At 39.0% G+C, this 20,052-nt stretch overlaps 1 protein-coding gene across 4 annotated transcripts in view; it reads right to left on the bottom strand.

Annotated features, from left to right (window-relative positions):
• Window positions 1-20,052, bottom strand: part of LOC128100409 (cyclin-dependent kinase-like 5) — a 182,611-nt gene that overhangs the window by 131,422 nt on the left and 31,137 nt on the right. Inside the window, exon 2 of one of the 4 annotated variants that reach the window (XM_052722739.1) lies at window positions 13,156-13,192. The exons of the other annotated variants lie outside the window; for them this stretch is intronic. The gene's annotated coding sequence lies outside the window, so the exon portion shown is untranslated. The remainder of the gene's footprint in view (window positions 1-13,155; window positions 13,193-20,052) is intronic. 4 annotated transcript variants of the gene reach the window in all.

Here is a 20,052-nt window from a genome sequence, read left to right as displayed (position 1 = left end):
ACTTTAAAACAAGGAAAAGAAAGGGGTGATTACCTTTCAGAATGCTTCAGAAAAACAGCAAAACCAGAATAAATAGAATACTACCAGCCAAATAGCTGGTGATTAAGCTAGCCCTGTGAGGGTCACTTACGTTAAAGATGAAAAACAAGTGGCAATAACTAGACAGCAGCAACTTTGCAAGACATTGAGAGAAAGCCTGGGATATTTTCTAAATCGACTGAAAGTTATTTTTTCTTAAAGATACTTGTGTCCTATTTTTTAAAAACTGAAGAAAATCAAGCAAAAAAAATCTTACACTTCCTCAGCTGTCTGTGCTGCTAACTTTAGAAGGGTGAGTAAAATTACTTTGAACAAATAATAGTAAAAAGGACAAGCAATTTCTTTCAGACTAATAAATGATGTAAGCAATCAAATTCAAAAGATAAAACCTAAAGAAAAGAAAAGATCTCTTCTTTCCTTCAAGCAGATTACAATTTCAAGAAAGGCCAAACAAGACTAAGAGCAGTCTGGAGTTTCCATCCTCCTACACACCAGCTTGATGTGGAGCTGAGCAATCTCCGGGAGCTTGAGTTTGTTTTCATTTGTAAACTGGAGATACCTGTGCTGGCTGACCTGTGGGGTTTTCCCAGCTGTGTGTATCTGTGGGGCATCTTTTCCTGTAGCATCTGATACCAGTTCTCAGATTCTAACACCAACCAGCTACCAGACCATTCAATCCACAGGATGAACGGCTTAGTCCAACCAGACTGCCCCATTTCAAACACCAGCCACAAGTCTCTGGCCCCAGACTGGTTATATGACATGACTACAAATTCAAGGGTTTCCATACCTTCTCCTTGGGTTCAAACTTTGTTCAAGAACTCAAGAAGATGTTACTTATAACTATGAAACAGCCTGAAGGAAGGTCTTCACAGGGCAAGGATTGTGAGGCAGGGGACTTCAGAGCTTCCATGACTTCTCAGGGCATGCCTCCTCTTAGAACTTCTGTGTTCTTAGAACCTCTTCACCAAGCTAGACACTCCAAAACATGTCATTTAAGAACTTAGAACATTGGCTGTTCAAAACCATCTATAATTCCAATTCCAGGCGATTCACCATCCTCCTCTGGCCTCCATAAGCACTGCACACTCGTGCATAGATATAAAAGTGGGCAAAACACCTTTACACATAGAGTAGTGTTTGTTTAACTTTGGTGAGGCTTAGTCAGTAAACTGATTGCCTTGGAAATGCAAGATCTACAAGATCTGAAAAACTTGACAGATTCCAGGCCAATGAGAGATTCTATCTCAATAAAAAAAATGTGGATGGCACTAATGACACTGGAGGCTGGCCTCTGGCCTCCACACATACACACATGTGCACATCTGTATACACACATGCATGCAGTGGGGGTGATGACACAGAAAGGAGGAATGAAACATTAATCATTGTACTCAACTGTGAAATACTATGTGGGTGCTGGGAATCAAACCCAGGTCCTCTGGAAGAGTAATAAGTGTTCTTAACCACTGAGCCATCATCTCTCCAAGTGCAAATTTTTCAGTGTTGTTCAATTTAATAACAGTGCCTTATTAATAATTTAATGAGTAACAGAAGTGGCAAGACTAAAATACTGCTTGGGTTTAAAGTTTTGTTTTGTCTTGTAAAGTCCTCACCCTCCCCCAAACACACACTTAAAAGCTAATGAGCTTGACATGTCTATAATCTCAACATTTAGCACAAAGTTCAAGGCCAGCCTAGGACTACATATCAAGACTGACTCCTTCCCCCACCTCCCCAAAGTGCCAATGATATTTTTATTAATTTATTATCTCTTTGGGGTCTTGAAATAAATTATTTGTGTTATTTGGGAAACTCCTTTAAGTGCAAACTTCTAATTAAGAGATACATCCAGCCAGGAGGTAGTGGTGCACGCCTTTAATCCCAGCACTGGGGAGGCAGAGGCAGGTGGATCTCTGTGAGTTCAAGAACAGCCTGGTCTACAGAGCGAGCTCCAGGACAGCCAGAGCTACACAGAGAAACCCTGTTCCCAAAAACCAAAAGATGATAAATCCCACTTTATGGAAATGTTTGCTTTATTTCTGTCATTTACTGTAGCCAATTAATGCTAACAACTGTGCTTTTTTATATGGCTACCATGCATCAGAGGTTTTATGTATATAACCTCAATCTTCCTTATTAGCCTATGTACAGATACTATTATTGCCTCTTAGTGAATGAAAAAACAGGCTGAAAGAGGTAAAAAAAAAAGACTTGGTTTTGGTCACATAATTGGTGAAGGATGGTACTAAAATTTGTCAGTACTCTCTGAAGAATAGAAAGAGGAGTCCTGTTAGGAAGAGTTTGAGCCAACAAGCAATGCGTGGGGACTGACTGTTCATCATCTTAATACGTCTTCAATTGTTGAAATAACGATGTTTCATCCTCCATGGGCGACATATCAACATGAGGAAACTGAAGAGTCACTTGTGGTATTTAAAATTATTAGGCTATGCTAACCTGACTAACTGAAACAGCAGCTAAGATAGTATTTACATTTGGAATGTGTGTGGGTCTTTTAAGGGACAGACTCTTGCGTCTATGGTTAAGTAAAGTAGGAGTTATTTTGAGAAAAATGATGATGCCATGATGAGACACAGGCTCCACAGTCATCTGGAAGCTGTGCTGTGCTTCATCTACTCTGCTATGAAGTACACTCTCAAAAGCTGACTATAAGACTGGCATGTGAACTCTCTTTCCTCATTGTTGGAAGGAATGTATAGGATTTGTTCCAGCTTTCAGATTCTGTGAGTCCCTGAACAGGAAAGAGATGGTTGGTATTTCAAAGGGCTTTACAATATTTTCTGCATGGAATTAAAATCACAAATAATTAAATTTGTGCAACTGTAAAATGTATTATGGATGATCTACATAGAGAGTAATATTATTTACAAATTTATTCCCTACCAGTTAGTTATTATAAACATGCATGGTCAATTCTTATTTACAAATTGTTAAAGTAGCTTATTCCAAGCCTGTTACTTTTCTTTGATTTTATCATTCTTTCATAAATATGGGCTGTTATTAATTTCTTCAGTTAGCAGGCACAAAAGAGATGAAATGGAATTTTATGAGCACTTCAGAGAGTTTTGGTAAGAAAGATAATAAAACTAAGATCTATCTACCCTATGACAAAACCTTGGAAATTTTTAATATATTTCTTAATATTTTGTGGTGTATTTCTTTTAATTTAGTGCCTATTTTATATGTATGGACTAAGCTCTGGGGTATGATATCTACATTTTAGGAAATTATAATTTGCCTAAGGGAAATAGATATGTAGATAAAAAATAAACATTTAAATAAGTATATGAAGAAAACCCTGTAAGAGCCAAGGGTAAGAATTTATAGCCTTTTGCCCTTTTTTGTAACCACTGGAATTAATAAAACTTAAGAAACTTAATAAAGAAAGAAATCAGGTTTTGAGAGAACAATTTCTAATTGTACAGAGCAGAGAAGTTATAATTTACTCTTATTACTTCATTGTCACTTAATTATTAGTTATTTATGAACTGGGCACCATCCAGTGTATGCAACAGGAAGGATGGCGAGATGACTCAGCAGGTAAAGGCATTTCTTGCTTCCACACTGACAAATGAAGTTCAATCTCTGGAACCCACCTGCTGAAAGAGGAGAATCAATTTCCAGATGTTGTCCTCTGATTTCCATATACACACGTGCCCACACATACACAAAATAAATATATAAGTGTAAATTAAAAAATCAGAAAGGAATTCTAATGTGTTCCTTTAATAGACAGAGAGGTTGAGTTTTATACAAATGTTAGCAATTTTTTTTCTTAATGGGATTTGACTATCACCTCTCCTGAATTCTCAGGTCACATTACAAATGAGGAGGTCTGAATGAAGTCTGGAAACTTTATTAGCAACATCAATAATTACTGCCAATAATGGTTTATAAATTGCAATTAATACATAATGTAAGATGGTAATGGTTGAGAAGTGTATGGGAACTCCACTACTTTGCTATATTTCTTTAAACTGAAAACTATCCTAAATTTTGGACTTAACTATTTTAAAAACTCACTAAAGATAACGCTCCACATATTTTAGCTGGCAGAAGAATCAGTGAACTTGGAAACCGTACTGACAAAGATTATGCAATCTGAAGAAGAAAACAGAATGAAGAAAAATGAGCAGACCTCAGAAAAACATGGGCTATCTTGAATTCCACTGCATTAGTCCATTGTATGTGTCAACTTCACTGGACCACAAAATCCCAGATATTTGTTTAAACACTATTCTGGCCATATCAGTGAAGATTTTCTGGAGGAGATTAATATATATGTTCAGTATGTATATAATATGTACACACATATATGTATATATATGTACACACACACACACATTTATTTAGAAAGCAGACTGCATTCCCAAACATGGGCACATCTTATTTAGTCTATTGAAGGCCTTAATAGAATAGAAGGCTAATTAGGTAAGAAAGAATTCTGACAGTTGGATCATCAAGTATCAAGGAACACGGGTCTTCTAATTTTAGACTAAAATGAACTTTAATATCATTAGCTAGCCTGGTTTTTGGTCTTTCATACTATAGATCTTGAGACTGCTAGGCTTCCAAAATCACATATTTAATTCCTTCTTTTAAAAGGTATACTACCACCCATACATACCCTAGTGGCTCTTTTTCTCTATAAAGACTAAACTGATACATATAACATATATATGTATATGATGCCAGAAGAAATAAACAGAAAAAATATATTGAAGAAAGGAGATTGAGAATTTCCCAAATTTAACAAAATTTAATATTTGCCTACACACCTTTGGTGGTTTGAATAAGAATGGTCCCCATAGGCTCATATATTTGAATGCTTAGTCACCAGGGAGTGGCACTATTTCAGGATTAGGAGGTGTGGCCTTGTTGGAATAGTGTTACTGGGGGTTGGCTTTGAGTTTTCAAAAGCCCATGCCAGGCCCAGTTTTCTCTCCTCTCTCTCCTTCTTTCTTCTCTCCTCCCTCCCCCCCTCCCTCCCTCCCTCCCTCCCTCCCTCCCTCCCTCCCTCCTTCCCTCCCTCCTTTCTGCCTCTCTGCCTATGGATAAGGATGAAATAAGGACGAAAAATAAGCAAACCTCAGAAAATATGGGCTATCTTTGAGCATACTCTGTTAGTCAATTGTATGTGTCAACTTCACTGGACCGCAAAAATCCCAGATATTTGTTTTAAGCATTATTCTGGCCATGTTACAAAAATCTTAGATATTTGTTTAAACACTCTAGCCATGCCAGCTACTGCACCAGAGCATGAGTGCCATGGTCTCTCTTCACAGCAATAGAACAGTGACTAAGACAACATCCAAGAGCCTCAACAAACTTCAAATGGGATATAAGATCCACCCCAAGGCACATACTTGAAGTACTGAAAAACAGAACATGATAAAAGGAAAAGCAACTAGTAACATACAAGGTATGCTCAGCAAGGTTACGAGCTCATTTCTGGTTAGAAATATTAGAAATAAAGACTTGGTAGTACATGTCGAGTCCTAGCACTCCAGGATGCTGAAAGCAGGGGAATCACCCCATGTTTAAGGCCAACCTGGTCTATATAAGAAGTTCCAAGTCATCTGGGGCCACACAGCAAGACCATGTCAAAGAAGGGAGGAAGGAAATGAAAGAGAGAGGAATGAAAAGGAGACAGCAGGGTGACAGCAAGGTGACACAGTCACCACTCAAAATACTGACAGAAAGAGAAACCTGTCAACTGTTCCAGGCATAAAGGCAAAATAAATGTATTTTCCTGCCTAAAACTTGAGATAATTCATAGAAGACATAACATACAAAAAATATGAAAGGAAATTTGATGCTGGAAGCAAGTGTCACAAGACTATAATGTTGAGTCCCCATACTTCTTTAAAGGCTACTAAAGCATAAAGGAGGTGGAGAGGAGCAAAGCTGCATTGTAATAAGGAAATGACAACAGATAGCAACTCAAAGAAAGGAAGAAAGGAAGAGAAGCAAAACGATAACTACTCAGTGGGTAAAGTGCTTACTGCATAAGCCTGCTGACCTAAGTTCAGATTCCCTGAATCCACATAAAAAGCCAGACACAACAGAACAAGCTATCTGGAATCCCAGCTACCTTACTAAAAGATGGAAGACTAGAACAGAAGATACACTGAAGCTTGGGGGCCAGCTAGCCTGGCATATACGGTAATAATCAGCAGGCCCTCCTCTCAAATAAGGTGGAAAGTAAGGATGGACACATGAAGTTGTTCTCTAACCTCTCTATATACATTCAGGAGCACATGCATATACATATATCATATACATACAAAAACGGGGCCTATATGTACTATGTGCTGTATATTTTTTTTTATCATGAAAACATCTAAAACCACCAATCATATTAACTCCATTTTGAGTTGCATTTTAAAAGAAAATTTTCTAGCAAAATGAATAATGTTCATTTTCATAATAACTACACTTCCAAATAAGCAACCTTAATCCTAGACAATATGTACTATATAGCCACAGGCCAAATAATATTCCAAAATTCAGACAACAAATTTGATATGGAAGCATACTTTATTGCAACTCTATCCAAATTATTTCATATTAAGGTATCAAATAGAACATAACTATATTATATAATGAGATAAGTACTATGAAAGAAATAAACTACTAATCCGGTTTAGATCATTGTCTTTTCTGTCTTAGCAAATAATAGAACTTATATTTTTCAAATTCATAGTATATATTATGATTTATAGATTTATATGACACTCTTTTATGCTCTGAGTAATGTTAGATTTTACTTTAGGGTTTACAACCTAACACACACTAAGAGGCCTCCTGAAATACTTCAAGTGTTTACCTTTTCTTAACTGACTTTTTTGGAGACAGAATGTAGGTCAGCCTAGATTTGCTATGTTGTAGCTAATGATGTGAACCCCTGATCCCCTTCCCCATGTGGGTTACGACCCCTTTGGGGGTTGCATATCAGATATTTACATTACGATTCATAACAGCAGCAAAATTAAAGTTATGAAGTAGCAATGAAATAATGTTATAGTTGGGGGTCACCACAACATGAGGAACTGTATTAAAGGGTCACAGCATTAGGAAGGGTGAGAATCACTGGCCTAGACCAAGACAGTAATTACCTTGAGAGTTCATTAGAAGGTCCAGCAGATGTGGGGCTTTAAGTGGGGGGCTATTTTGAGGCAGTAATAACCAAATACCTGCAACTAGTTGAGTTAGAAATTTGAAAATTACCTGGGGAGGGGGCAAACCTTAAAGGTAGGCAAAAGAGGTGCCAATCTGTTTTCTGAATTGGTTTCAGATGATAAACTGGGTTAGTACAAAAATCTCATTGTCCTTAAGTTATCTGAGCCAATTTCTATTCTTTCAGCCAATGTCTAATCATATTATGAAGTATATGATATTTGAGAGGGGTTGTTTTGTTTTGTTTTTAGGAGTGAGTCTTACACTGTAGATCACTATACAGCTGTGATGGTTAGTGTTAACTGTCAACCTGACAGATCTAGAATGAGCTGAGGGATGGGCCTGTAAACCTGTCCATGAGGATTGTCTTGATTGATCTGGGAAGACCCATCTTAACTGTGGGCAAGACTATTCCTGGGTAGGGGATCCTAGATGGTAGAAAATAAAGCCAGCTGAACACTAGCATGCATTCATCTGTTTCCTCATGCAATGTGACGAGCTGATGCATGTGCCTGATGCCTTTCTTCACCATAGGGACTGTACCTCTCTGGAACTGTAAGCTAAAACAAATCCTGTCTTCCTTAAGTTGCTTTTTTGTCAGGGTATTTGTCACAATAACAGGAACGAAACTAGACAGTAGTGGTCCAGGCTGGCCTCAAATTGGCAGCAATCCTCCTGCTCAAGCATACTGCTGGGATTACAGGCATGTGCCACCACACCTTGCTAAATATGTTAGAGGCTATCAGTATCTCTTTCATGTAAATATCTGGGGAAGCAGTTCCTGAGTTTTCCATCTAACAGTCCAAAAAAAGAGCTTTCACCATTTTGTCTGCATCCTAGTCACAGAAAAAAGAAGTGGTATGCAGGGAAACCTAAACTCCTTTCCAGTTAGGGGGAAGCAGAGAAGATGCCCCCCACACTTCTATTCATATCCTACTAGCCAAGACTTACTCCTGTACCTGCACCTGCCTGCAGAGTAGACCAGGAAATGTAATTTTTTACCTGGATGACAAATGTCTGCTTGCCAATTACTATACTAAAAGCAAACAGATTCTGGAAGAAACTTTAAATACACCAAATAGTCTAAAACCATGTCTAAGATGTAACTCTAAAATATTTCAGTCAGTATCAACAAACATTCTTTAACAAAACTAGAAAGGATTCTCTGTGTAGGGTGGGGGTAAGGGATTAAATGAAAAGGAAATAAATTTACCCATTATGGACTGCAGGAAGGGAATCAATGCCAATTATTTCAGAACTTTCTATTTTATCATACTCTTACCCCACTCCTCTATAAGCCATCCATTTAAAACATTAGTAGGAATGGATATTATATTCACGCTGGAGAAGACAGAAGGCCAACCCAGAACATGAGCCATCTTGTGAGCGTCCAAGAACAGGCAACTACTTAATTTTGCTGGCTGAATCTATAAACACAGCTGAAAAAAATTATGAGGTTCTGTAATTCAAAGAGCCTCAATGTCCTCAAATTAAAATCTTTTGCAAAAGGCCATCTCCTTTTATTCATAACTTATAATGTTTAGCATTCCAGAAGGATTGCTTTGTTATTTTTTAACCCCAAATCCACCAAAGACTATTCAAAGTTAATCATATTTAATTTTCTATCTGATTTCTCTCCAAAATTAGAATGTTATTACCTATGTGGACATTGCTTGGTGGCACTGTAAAGCTTCAACGACAATGAGGGGAAAAATCAGTACATAAAATGGAGTTAAATTACATAGTGAAGTGCATTAGGAAAAACTGATATTGATTCAAAAAAGAAAAGAAAAGACATCCAAAATACAGCATTTTCAGTTCTCCAGTGATGATGACAGCTTATGGAAATTTTCCCAATAAATACCATAAGAACATAAGAAAATAAGTTTGTTTTTTGTTTTTTGTTTTTGCTTGTTGCTGGGGATATAACTCAGGGCCTAGTCCATGCTTGTCAAGTGTTCCAGCTGCCACTGAGGTATACACCCTGGAGTCAGAAATGGAAACCATTTCCATCCATTGATGAGAGGAAACTAAAAGATATGCTCAAAATAAGAAGCTCAATATACTGGATCATTTTATGGAGAGGCTTGTCAAACTGGCAATTATTTCCTCAAATTGCCTTCCCTATATGATGTACATGGAGATACAGATAACCAGTCTTGGAAAGCCTTCATCATTAACCAGAAAAATCAAATGTAGAGGTACATGGCATCTTCCATATCCTCCTGATTTCCCTCTTGTCCCCTCTGTACCCAGCCCTTCCTCTGAGCCAACCAACAGGAGCCAAGGTCCTAACAACATATGCTTGGCTGTGGGCTGTGGACTCAGAGAGGCAATACCTCCCACAGACATCTCTGTAAAAAGACACATTGCAATAGCACTTTCGTGGCTGTACGTATTTAGTTTCTAAAAATTTTCTGAGTAAACCGTCATTTATCAACCTTCACCCATGCTATTAGAGGATCTATTAGTGACTACTGTTTGTTTCTCACATATTCCCAATCTAACCCTATCTATAATAGTAATAACAATAATAAAGGCAGATTACAGTAATAAATAGCCTTCTCCCACAATGCTCACAGTGGTTCCATTATCTGATTAAATCCCCATATTTTCAATATTAAGCAATTAATCTGTAATCCAGCCATACTGACAGAATGAATTTACACACTGAAAGCCCCCCTTCTGTTACAGCTAATCTGACTTTTTCCAGAAATAACTAGTTTCCCTTCATCCATCTACTTCTTTTCTAACATTTATTTCCTTGTGTGAGTGAGTGAGTGTGTAAGGGGTACACATGTGGAAGTCAGAGAACACTGGCAGGGGTCATTTCACTCCTTCCATTATGTGGGTTCTAGGGCTTAAACTCAGGTCACCAGGCTTGGTGGCAAGCACCTTTACCCACTGAGCCATCCGGCCAGCCCTGCTCCTTTATTTTTATCTTTAATTACTTCCCCACATTAAAAATACCTATCATAGCAAACCCTTCCCCACAGACTGAGGTCAACCTGGTAGACTCAGTCCAGGTAGGTCTAGTCCCCTCCTCCCAGGCCGAGCCAAACAATCCTGCATAGGCCCCCAGGTTTCAAACAGCCAACTCATGCAATGAGCACAAGACCTGGTCCCACTGCCTGGATGCCTCCCAAACAGATCAAGCCAATCAACTGTCTCACCCATTCAGAGGGCCTGATCCAGTGGGGACCCCTCAGCCATTGGTTCATAGTTCATGTGTTTCCATTTGGGGGTGGGTTGGGGGGAAGGTGAGGGGGACGGGAGGGAGGAGAACAAGGGAATCCGTGGCTGATATGTAGAACTGAATTGTATTGCAAAATAAATTAAAATAATAAAAAAAACCTATCATATAATCTAACCATATTTATTCTAAGTGGTTTTAACAAGAATAATGTGTTAACCTTTCAGTTTTTAGGTGCTATTTGAACCAATTTTTTCTTTTCAAGACTTGATAAAAGAAATGGATTAAAAATTAATAGTTTTAAATAAGTGTTCTTTAAAGTGAGCTTAAGAATTCTAACTATAGCCAGGCGGTGGTGGTGGTGCACGCCTTTAATCCCAGCACTGGGAGGCAGAGCCAGGCGGATTTCTGAGAGTTCCAGGCCGGCCTGGGCTACAGAGTGAGTTCCAGGAAAGGCACAAAACAACACAGAGAAACCCTGGCTTGAAAAAAAAAAGAATTCTAACTATAAAACTATAAAAATGCAGTTGACCTTGGTGGCACATGCCTATAATCCCAAAAGTACTCAGAAAGCTGAGACAGAAAGATCATGAGTCCAAGGCCAGCAAAACATGAATCCATGAGAAATACTTTCTCCAAAAGATATGAGTCTGTATTAACCAACTAAATACTGAACCAGACACTGAAATATCTGGATCACTAATTCATTCTCTCTCTCTCTCTCTCTCTCTCTCTCTCTCTCTCTCTCTCTCTCTCTCTCTCTCTCTTTCTCTCTCTGTCTCTCTCTTTCTCTCTCTGTCTCTCTGTCTCTCTCTGTCTCTCTCTCTCTCTCTCTCTCTCTCTCTCTCTCTCTGTTTGTGTGTGTGGTTTGCATGTGTATATGTGTGTCATATGCATAGCCAAATGTATGTGTGTGGATGCAAAGATATGTGAAGGTGCACATGTGAGTACCTGTCTCTAGAGGCCTAAAGCTGACCTGAAGTGTCTTGTTGGATAATTATTTATTAAGGCAGGGTTTCTCAACTGAACTCAGAGCTGGCCAATAAGAGTCAGTTTAGCTAGCCAGTTTGCTCCAGGGACCCTGTCTCTGACTCCTGAGTTCTGGAATTGTAGGTGGCTGCCACACCTGCCTTACTTTTTAGATAGGTTCTTGGGATTCGAACTCCAATCCTCATGTTTCTGCGGCAAGTGCTTTATGCACTGAGCCACCTCCACAGCCTTAACTTTTAAGTCAACTTTTCTAAAGCTCCCTCAAGGTCTATTTGGATTCTTTTAGATTTACTTATTTTATTTTATGAATGTTTTGCCTGTGTGTATATATCCCCACATGTATGCTAGTGCCCAAGGTCAGAAGAAACCACTGGATCCCCAGTAACCAAAGTTAGGGATGGCTGTGAGCCACCATTTGGGGACTGGGAACTGAACCCTGGTCCTCAACAAGAACAGCAATGCTCTCTCCAGTCCCCTCTATTTGGATCTTAACAATCATAACTGCCTAATACATTTTCATAAACATATTAAATTAAAATTACCAACTATTTCTTCCACAACTATAACACTAGGCATCCTATAGTTAGCCTACCACATTCAAGAACATAAAATTCAAAATTAAAAAGACATTCTGCCATGACTAAGAACAATTAGTAAATACCAGATTTAGGTACTGATCTCTGACATACTACTTGTAATTGAGAAAATTTATTGTATATTATAAACCCTGCCTATAAAATATGTATTCAGGGTAGAGGAGAGGGCGATTGGGAGATATTCATGCTAACAAACAAGCAGAAGAATTTTTCATTCTTTATTTAAAGGAAATCATCCTAAGATCTATTTGAAATTGCTCTATATAGAGAAGCTGAGAAGAAACAATTTTGGAAGATGGTGTTATTCTATAGAAACATGTATAAACTGTATAAGCAGCTGTGCTTTCTGAAGTCCCATTTCCAGATCCCTTCCTCTAAGACAGCAGAAAATGTATGTTTGGGGCAGAGAGGATTCCTTTAGCTCACTGCATACATTCACAACTCAAGAAAGGCACACACAACTAATAAAATGATCCAGTAAGCCGGGCGGTGGTGGCGCACGCCTTTAATCCCAGCACTCGGGAGGCAGAGGCAGGCGGATCTCTGTGAGTTCGAGGACAGCCTGGACTACCAAGTGAGTTCCAGGAAAGGCGCAAAGCTACACAGCGAAACCCTGCCTCGAAAAAAACCAAAAAAAAAAGAAAAAAGAAAAAAAAATGATCCAGTAAGATACTCCTGGGAAAACAAAAAGGAGTTTACTCCACGTGGCTTCCTTTAGAATCCCTCAGTTTAGTATTGCATAGATTCACTTTATATTTCCTGTGAAGGAAATTTCTAGTTAAAACATCAGCACAGTCTGAAGAACATTCAGAACATTCTTAATTAATTTAAGGTCATACTTTTTTTTTACTTAGACAGGTCTCACATCCCATTCATCTGCTGATTATAATTACAACCATCACTATTTTCTTCAAACTTGAAATCTGCAAATTGAATTCAAATACATCATGCTCTAAAATTAGAATAACATTTTACTCTAAACTTGTTATTAAAATATTTTAATTTAGAGGAATAAAATTACTTAACTAGCTAGTTTGGTCAAAGATAAACCTTTTTTTGAAAACTGAGCTCATCTGAGTAACATTTAAGAGTTTCTAGAAGTCTTCTGAAGTCTTAATGATGAGTCACACATACCACTGACATTCATCAAACACATATCACGTGGAAAGGGCTGCAAAAGAAAAAAGGAAAGGGGAAGAAATATTATTGTCCTTCTGCAAAACTACAGTTAGTTTTTGCTTGCCCACTCTTATAACCCCCCAAATAGTCAATGGAGGCCTTACTCATCAAATGCGTCATATAACCAAAAAATAAAACTATCATATAAGCACTTTTTAGTGCGATACATAGCTCATTAGTCTCATGAGCTGTAATTTGCTACCCCATCTATATACTTGCATTATATTTTTGTTGAAAGGCCACAATCATGATGGCCAGGAACTCTTCCCATGGAGATGACCCTACAGCAATAATCTGCCTTCAGTTCCCATCTGCTTCTTGATTTTTCTCTACTGTGGCATTTTTAGATAGGGTCTCACTCTGTCATCCCTGGCTGGCCTGTAACTCACTATTTAGCCCAGGCTTGTGTGGAACTCGTAGCAGTCCTCCTGCATCCTTCCAAGTACAGGTTGACAGTTATGAGGCACCATAGCATGCTCCATTGACTTGACTATGGCAGGCCACAATGGCCACAGACTTCTTTTGCTCACCAGTATGACATTGCCAGAGGACAACCTATAGTAACGCTTGATCCCTCAGATGTAAACTAAACAAATTACTAGCCAACTTGGAATTTTCCTCTGCAAACACTACCTGACATTGCCCACACTGACACACATATGCTACTTCTCTCCCTACGCAGTTTCTAGAGTTCCTGCAGTTCCTATCTCTATTGGCACCATGAAGCATTGCAAGATCAAAGCAATGGCTCCTGCAAATATGGAAACCTCTCTGGGATACCTCCTGTGGGAGACTATTAAGAATAATGACTAAGAAAGAATTCACTAGAGATGCCCTCTGGCTTTACTAGTGACTCCATTATTTGGAAGAAGTTTTGTAACTACTAGCAACCCTTTTATCTATAATTCCTTTACCTTCATAGTGCTCTCAAAATGAAATTTTAAACATTAAAAATATTTTACGTGATTTGTTTAAATGGCCTTTAGGAATAGTTGTGGCATTATTGTTAACATTTGTGGCATCATGAGCTTTAACTGAGTCTCATGGCTGTTGAGGTCCCTAAAGAATTGGGTTTCTAGTCAACGATAATTCAGAAATGAAAATAGAACACAGTTTTAATTTTTCATTCAGAAAGAATTTCAGTTTCTAATAATGCTAACTAGGTAATTTAGACAAGCAAAAAGCTGGGCAAAACGTGAGGGCAGGGAATGAAGAAAAAAGCTACAGAGCTGAGCATGGTAACATGGGCCTAGAATCCCAGCACTCAGGAGGGTGAATTCAGCACAAGAATCCCATGTGAAATGCCAGTTTGGGCCACAAAGGAAGTCTCAGGCCAGTGTGCACGGTTATGTAGACATAGCCAAGAGCTTCACTCAAAAAACAAAACAAAACCAATACCCATGATCTCAAGAGATGACAGTGTCCTCTGGTTGTGCAGCTCACCATGGAACTATAGAGCAAGGTCAAGGGTGGCTTAGCCCAGGCTGGCACTGGCTTCACTGGGAGTCTACACCATTGCCTGATGCTTAGATCTGTTAAAATAGCTGAAGAGTCCCAAGAAAGTGACAGCCACAACATGATGCCTTTTGGGGTTGGTACTGGCATAATATTACTGACATTTTTCTTACCTTAATTTATTTAATTTCTGCATTTTGCAAAGGAAAAGGATATGAAGTGGGTACATTTTTATTAGAAGAAAAAAATTTCCCTTCCTCTATAATAATACCTTGAAGGAAAATAAAAGATACAAACTGTGGAGAAAAACAAACTATTATTACTCACAAATTACACAGATAAAAAATAAAAACTAGCTTACAAATTAGGGGGAAAATGAATGTTATCAACATAAGGGACACATAAATTAGTATTAATTTCTATATGCCAGTGATAACATTATAAAATAGAATTTTAAGTGGACAAGGTGATACACATTTGTAATCCAAGGACTCAAGAGGTGAAGGCAGGCTAATTAGAAGTTCAATGTCATTCTTAGCCACACAGAAAGTTCAAGGCCAGCCTGGGCTACCTGTGAAAAAGATTAAAATTCATCATATACAAGCATAAAACTGTAAAAAAAAAATCAACTGATTTTTTAAGACTGAAATGCATCATGCATGGTGGGCACATGCCTGTAATCCAAGCTGAAGCATAAGGACAGCTGCATAGTACCAGGCCAGCCAGGAATACATAGCAAGGCTCTGTCTTAAAATGAAATGTGGGGGGCAGAGAGATAGTTCATCGGGTAAAGACACTTGCCTCCAGGCCAGAAAATCTGAGTTTGATCCCTAGGACCTATATGGTAGAAGGAGAGGATTCCTACAAGTTGTCCTCTGACCACAGGCATACCGTCATACATACACACAAAATAAACAAGGGGCTAGAGAGATGACTAAGTGATTAAGAACACTGACTGCTCTTCCAGAGGACCCAGGTTCAATTCCCAGCACCCACATGGCAGCTCACCACTTTCTGTAACTCTGGTTCCAGAGGATCTGACTACTGGCATCCGTGGACAAGAAGCACATAAGTGGAATACACAGGACATACATCCAGGTAAAACACTCACACATTTTTTAAATTTAAAATAAATAAAATTTTAAAATTAAGTAAATAAAGTTAAATAATAAAATGAATACAATACTTTTTTTTTATTTTTATTTTGCAATACAATTCAGTTCTACATATCAACAACAGAGAGGGAGAACAAGGAATAGGAGACCATGGTAAATGAAGACCACATGAGAATAGGAAGAAGCAAAGTGCTAGAGAGGCCCACAGAACTACTTTTAAAAATTAAAGGAGACTTAAAAAAATGAAAGATTTTCTATGCTAAAGTTTATCATTGTTAAGAATGTCAATTAGCCAGGCAGTGATGGCACATGCCTTTAGTCCCAATACTTGGGAGGCAGAGCCAGGGGAATTTCTGTGAGTTCAAGGCCAGCCTGGTCTATAGAGCAAGATCTAGGACAGGCACTAAAACTACACAGAGAAACCCTATCTCGAAAAACAAAAACAAAACAAAACAACAACAACAAAAAGAAGGTCAACTATATTCAAGTTGACCTACACACCCAATACAATCCCAATCAATACTAGCAATTTGTTAGGGAGATTTACAGCTAATTTGAAAATGTATACAGGAAGCAAGTTGTCATAGCAAACAGGCACCCTTGTAGAAGAGCAAAAGGACTTTTTCTCTAGTTTATCAAGATGTATTATAAAGCTCAGTCATGGAGGCAGTACACTGAGACAAGCAGATGAAAGAACAGAATGGAAAGGCCAGAAATAGAACATGCATGAAGTGGATGCTGGCACTGCAGAGTAGATCTTTCCAATAAACCATGTCCATAAGGGAAAACAAAATGAAACCACCTTCAAGTCATACAAAGCATAAATATTCATTTTCTAAATCTAAAAGAAAAAAAACTGGTTTTGTTTGTTTGTTTTTTTGGTTTTTCAAGACAGGGTTTTTCTGTGTAGCCCTGGCTGTCCTGGAACTAGCTCTGTAGACCAGGCTGGCCTTGAACTCAGAGCTACACCTGCCTCTGCCTCCAAGTGCTGGAATTAAAGCTGTGAGCCATCATGCCTGGCTGAAATCATTTTTTAAAAATTGTACTTCCAGAGATTTATCCTCAGGAGACTATCTGACAAATAGCCAAAGATTGATAGTATAGTGCTATTCATAAAAATCAACAACAAAAACCAACCTAGTATCAGTTAATGTATGGTTAGATAAATGTCATATAAATAAATGCATCATCATGACTTAGTCAGACAAGGTGGCTTATACCTGTAATCTCAGTACTTGACAGGCAGAGGCAGGAGGATCCGTGAGTTCAATACCAGGGCCAGCCTGGGCTACATAGTGAGATCTTGTCTCAAAAAAACAAACACATAAGTGTTAATCTATATTTACTTATATAGAAAAATGGCCACAAACTAGTACAGGCTTGCAATCAATCCCAGCACCTGGAAGGCTGAGACAGGAAGATTGTTTCAGGAAGGTGAAGTAGGATAGGCAGAGGAATGGCCATATATCTTAAGGGGGGTGCTTGTTACAGAAGATGGTACATTTTATCAAAGAAAAAAAATCTTACAAAATTAAGAAATGTGCAAACTATTCCACATTTTGCTTGTTTGTTTTTTTTTAAATCCCCACTAGCAACTGCCTATTTAAATGTAGAATTTTAAAACTTGGTCAACAGTATTATGCCCAGTATATGTTGTGTTTTTGTTTGTTTTGTTTTTCCATCTTTCTTTTAAGAAAGGATTTCTCAGCCAGGCACAGTGGCACACACTGTTAATCCCAGCACTAGGGAGGTTGAGGCAGGTGATCTCTGAGTTCGAGGCCAGCCTGGTCTACAGAGTGAGTTCTGGAACAGCCAGGGCTGTTACACAGAGAAACTTTGTCTTGAAAAACAAAAACATAAAAAAGAAAGAGAGAGAGAGAGAGAGAGAGAGAGAGAGAGAGAGAGAGAGAGAGAGAGAGAGAGAAAGAAAAGGGAGAAAGAAAAGAAAGAAAGAAAGCAAGAAAGAAAGAAAGAAAGAAAGAAAGAAAGAAAGAAAGAAAGAAAGAAAGAAAGAAAGAAAGAAAGAAAGAAAGAAAGAAAGAAAGGATTCTCTATGAAACCCTGACTGGTCTGGCACTCACTATACAGACCAGGCTGGCCTCGAACCTGTGGACACTCCTCCCGCCTCTGTGTCTCTAGTGCTGGAATTCTAAGTGTTTGTACCACACCTGATTACACTGGTTCTATAAGACAGAAGACTAACCCTGAAATTCTAATAAAAGCCACACGGTTTATCTTTTCTTTCTTTATAGTTGGGAGTTGTTCTCCCCAGCCCAGCAGCTAGCACACCGTGCATCTCAGAATGTGTTGCTCCAGATTTCGTGTAAAATGGATGCAGACAGGACGTTTTGTAATCACGCCAAATGAAATTGCAATCTTTACCAATTAGCTGCTTATATAAACATTCTGTCTCTCAAATATAAAATCCACCAATTTCTAAATACACACTGACCTGGGTATACTCTCACGTGTGGAACACTGACATGTGTTTAAGATCACTTGTCTAAGAAATTTTGGTTGCAGAACTGTATAATTCCATGTACACCAAACTGAATTTAAATAAACAAATGTGAACTCATAAATATTTAAACAGAAGCATGTTTTGCTTATCTCAGTAAAGTAGGATTTAAGGCAACTCTGCTTTCCTTTTCACCTTCTCTCAAGTCCCTACATTTCCTTCATAGAGGTTGTATCATGGAGGTAGGTAGGTATCTTTACTTGTAGAAAACATTCTTTCCCTCCATAGCCCACTTTCTAGACCATGTGACATCTTAGCCTCTGCCTGTGTGGCTTCTGCAAGTCCCCCAGTCCTGTCTCAACACCCAGGTTCAAGGCCTGAGCTTTGAAGGTTCAAAGTTGCCTGTTTCTGACACTGAGCCAGCAGCCTCCAGACTGGCCCATCGGGGCTATGCTGCTCCTTTGCAGTGGTCTCCTTTCAAGTCCCCAGGATCCTGTGCCCCTAACTTACCTTCACTACTTCCAGTATTCCTCGGGGGACTGGTTGGTTGGTTTGGTTTGGTTTGGTTTGGGAGATAGTCTCATTTTGTAGCTCAGTCAGGCCTCACCTCATGATCCCCCTGCCTCAGCTCCCTCATTGCTGGATTATAGGCATGTGCCACTACCATGCCCAGTCTAATAACCCTCAGTTATGACTCTACAAGTCTCAGTTACTGTTTCTAAAATGTCTCCCAAGCTGTCCTTTCCTTTGCTAACATCTATATGCTCATACCCTGACACTCCAGATCCCATTAAAGCTTTTCCCTTTTTTGTTCATCCCTCTTCATCAATCCCCACTCTCCTACAAAGGGCAGTTTACTATTCTCTGTCCAGGTAAGTACAGACCAGTGGGTATGGTTCTTAAATTTCAGTCTATCACAATTAGTTAAAGGAGTTGTTAAAACCCAGATTTTGTAGATCAGGAGGTTTGCAATGGGTACCAAGAATCTGCACTTCTAACAAGTTTGCAGGAGGCTGCTGATACTCCTGAGCTGGGACCACGCACTGGAGCATGAATCTTAGAGAGTCTTATTAATAAAATCAAACCCGGGGCCAGTTGTTGGGGTGAAATGCTGGATGGTCAGAGAGACAGAACAAGCCACAGCTAACCTCACCTGGCCAACTTCTCAGCTGATCTTGTTTCCTCCGACTGGAAGCCTCTGTGTCCTCATATCCGAATGGCTCTCAGCTGAACTGTGCTGCTAGAAGCCTGAAAGCTTAACCAGCCAAATGCTTCTAGTTTCTGGTCCTCATGCCTTATATACCTTTCTGCTTTCTACCACCACTCCCTGGGATTAAAGGCTCGCTTTCTGGGATTAAAGGCGTGTGTCACCATGCCTGGCCGTTTCCAATGCGGCCTTGAACTCACAGAGATCCAGAGGGATTTCTACCTCTGGGGTGCTAGGATTAAAGGTGTGAGTGCCACCATTTTCTAGCCTTTGTATCTAGTGGCTGTTCTGTCTCTGACCCCAGATAAGTTTGTTAGGGTGCACAATATTTTGGGGAACACAATACCACCACAACACACTCTAGAAGGATTTGATATAGATCATCCTTTCCATTTCACGAGTCCATCAAACAGTTCCCTTCACCTAGCATGTAATACAACCTTACCTAAAATCCTCTCCAAATTGACTTCATATACTGTCCCTCTCACATGAAGCCTTACAGGATACCATCTCCTCTCTGCAACTCAAATCAGATATGATACAGAAGACACAGGGCACCTTACTTGTAATTCTAGTGACAATGATTGCTGCTCTTCTAAGCATTATGTGTCCCCTAT

The sequence above is a fragment of the Peromyscus californicus genome, unplaced genomic scaffold (assembly GCF_007827085.1).
Source record: "Peromyscus californicus insignis strain IS unplaced genomic scaffold, ASM782708v3 Scaffold_10__1_contigs__length_136768540, whole genome shotgun sequence".
NCBI classification, from domain to species: Eukaryota; Metazoa; Chordata; class Mammalia; order Rodentia; family Cricetidae; genus Peromyscus; species Peromyscus californicus.
This window is presented reverse-complemented; position numbering and strand designations above follow the sequence as displayed.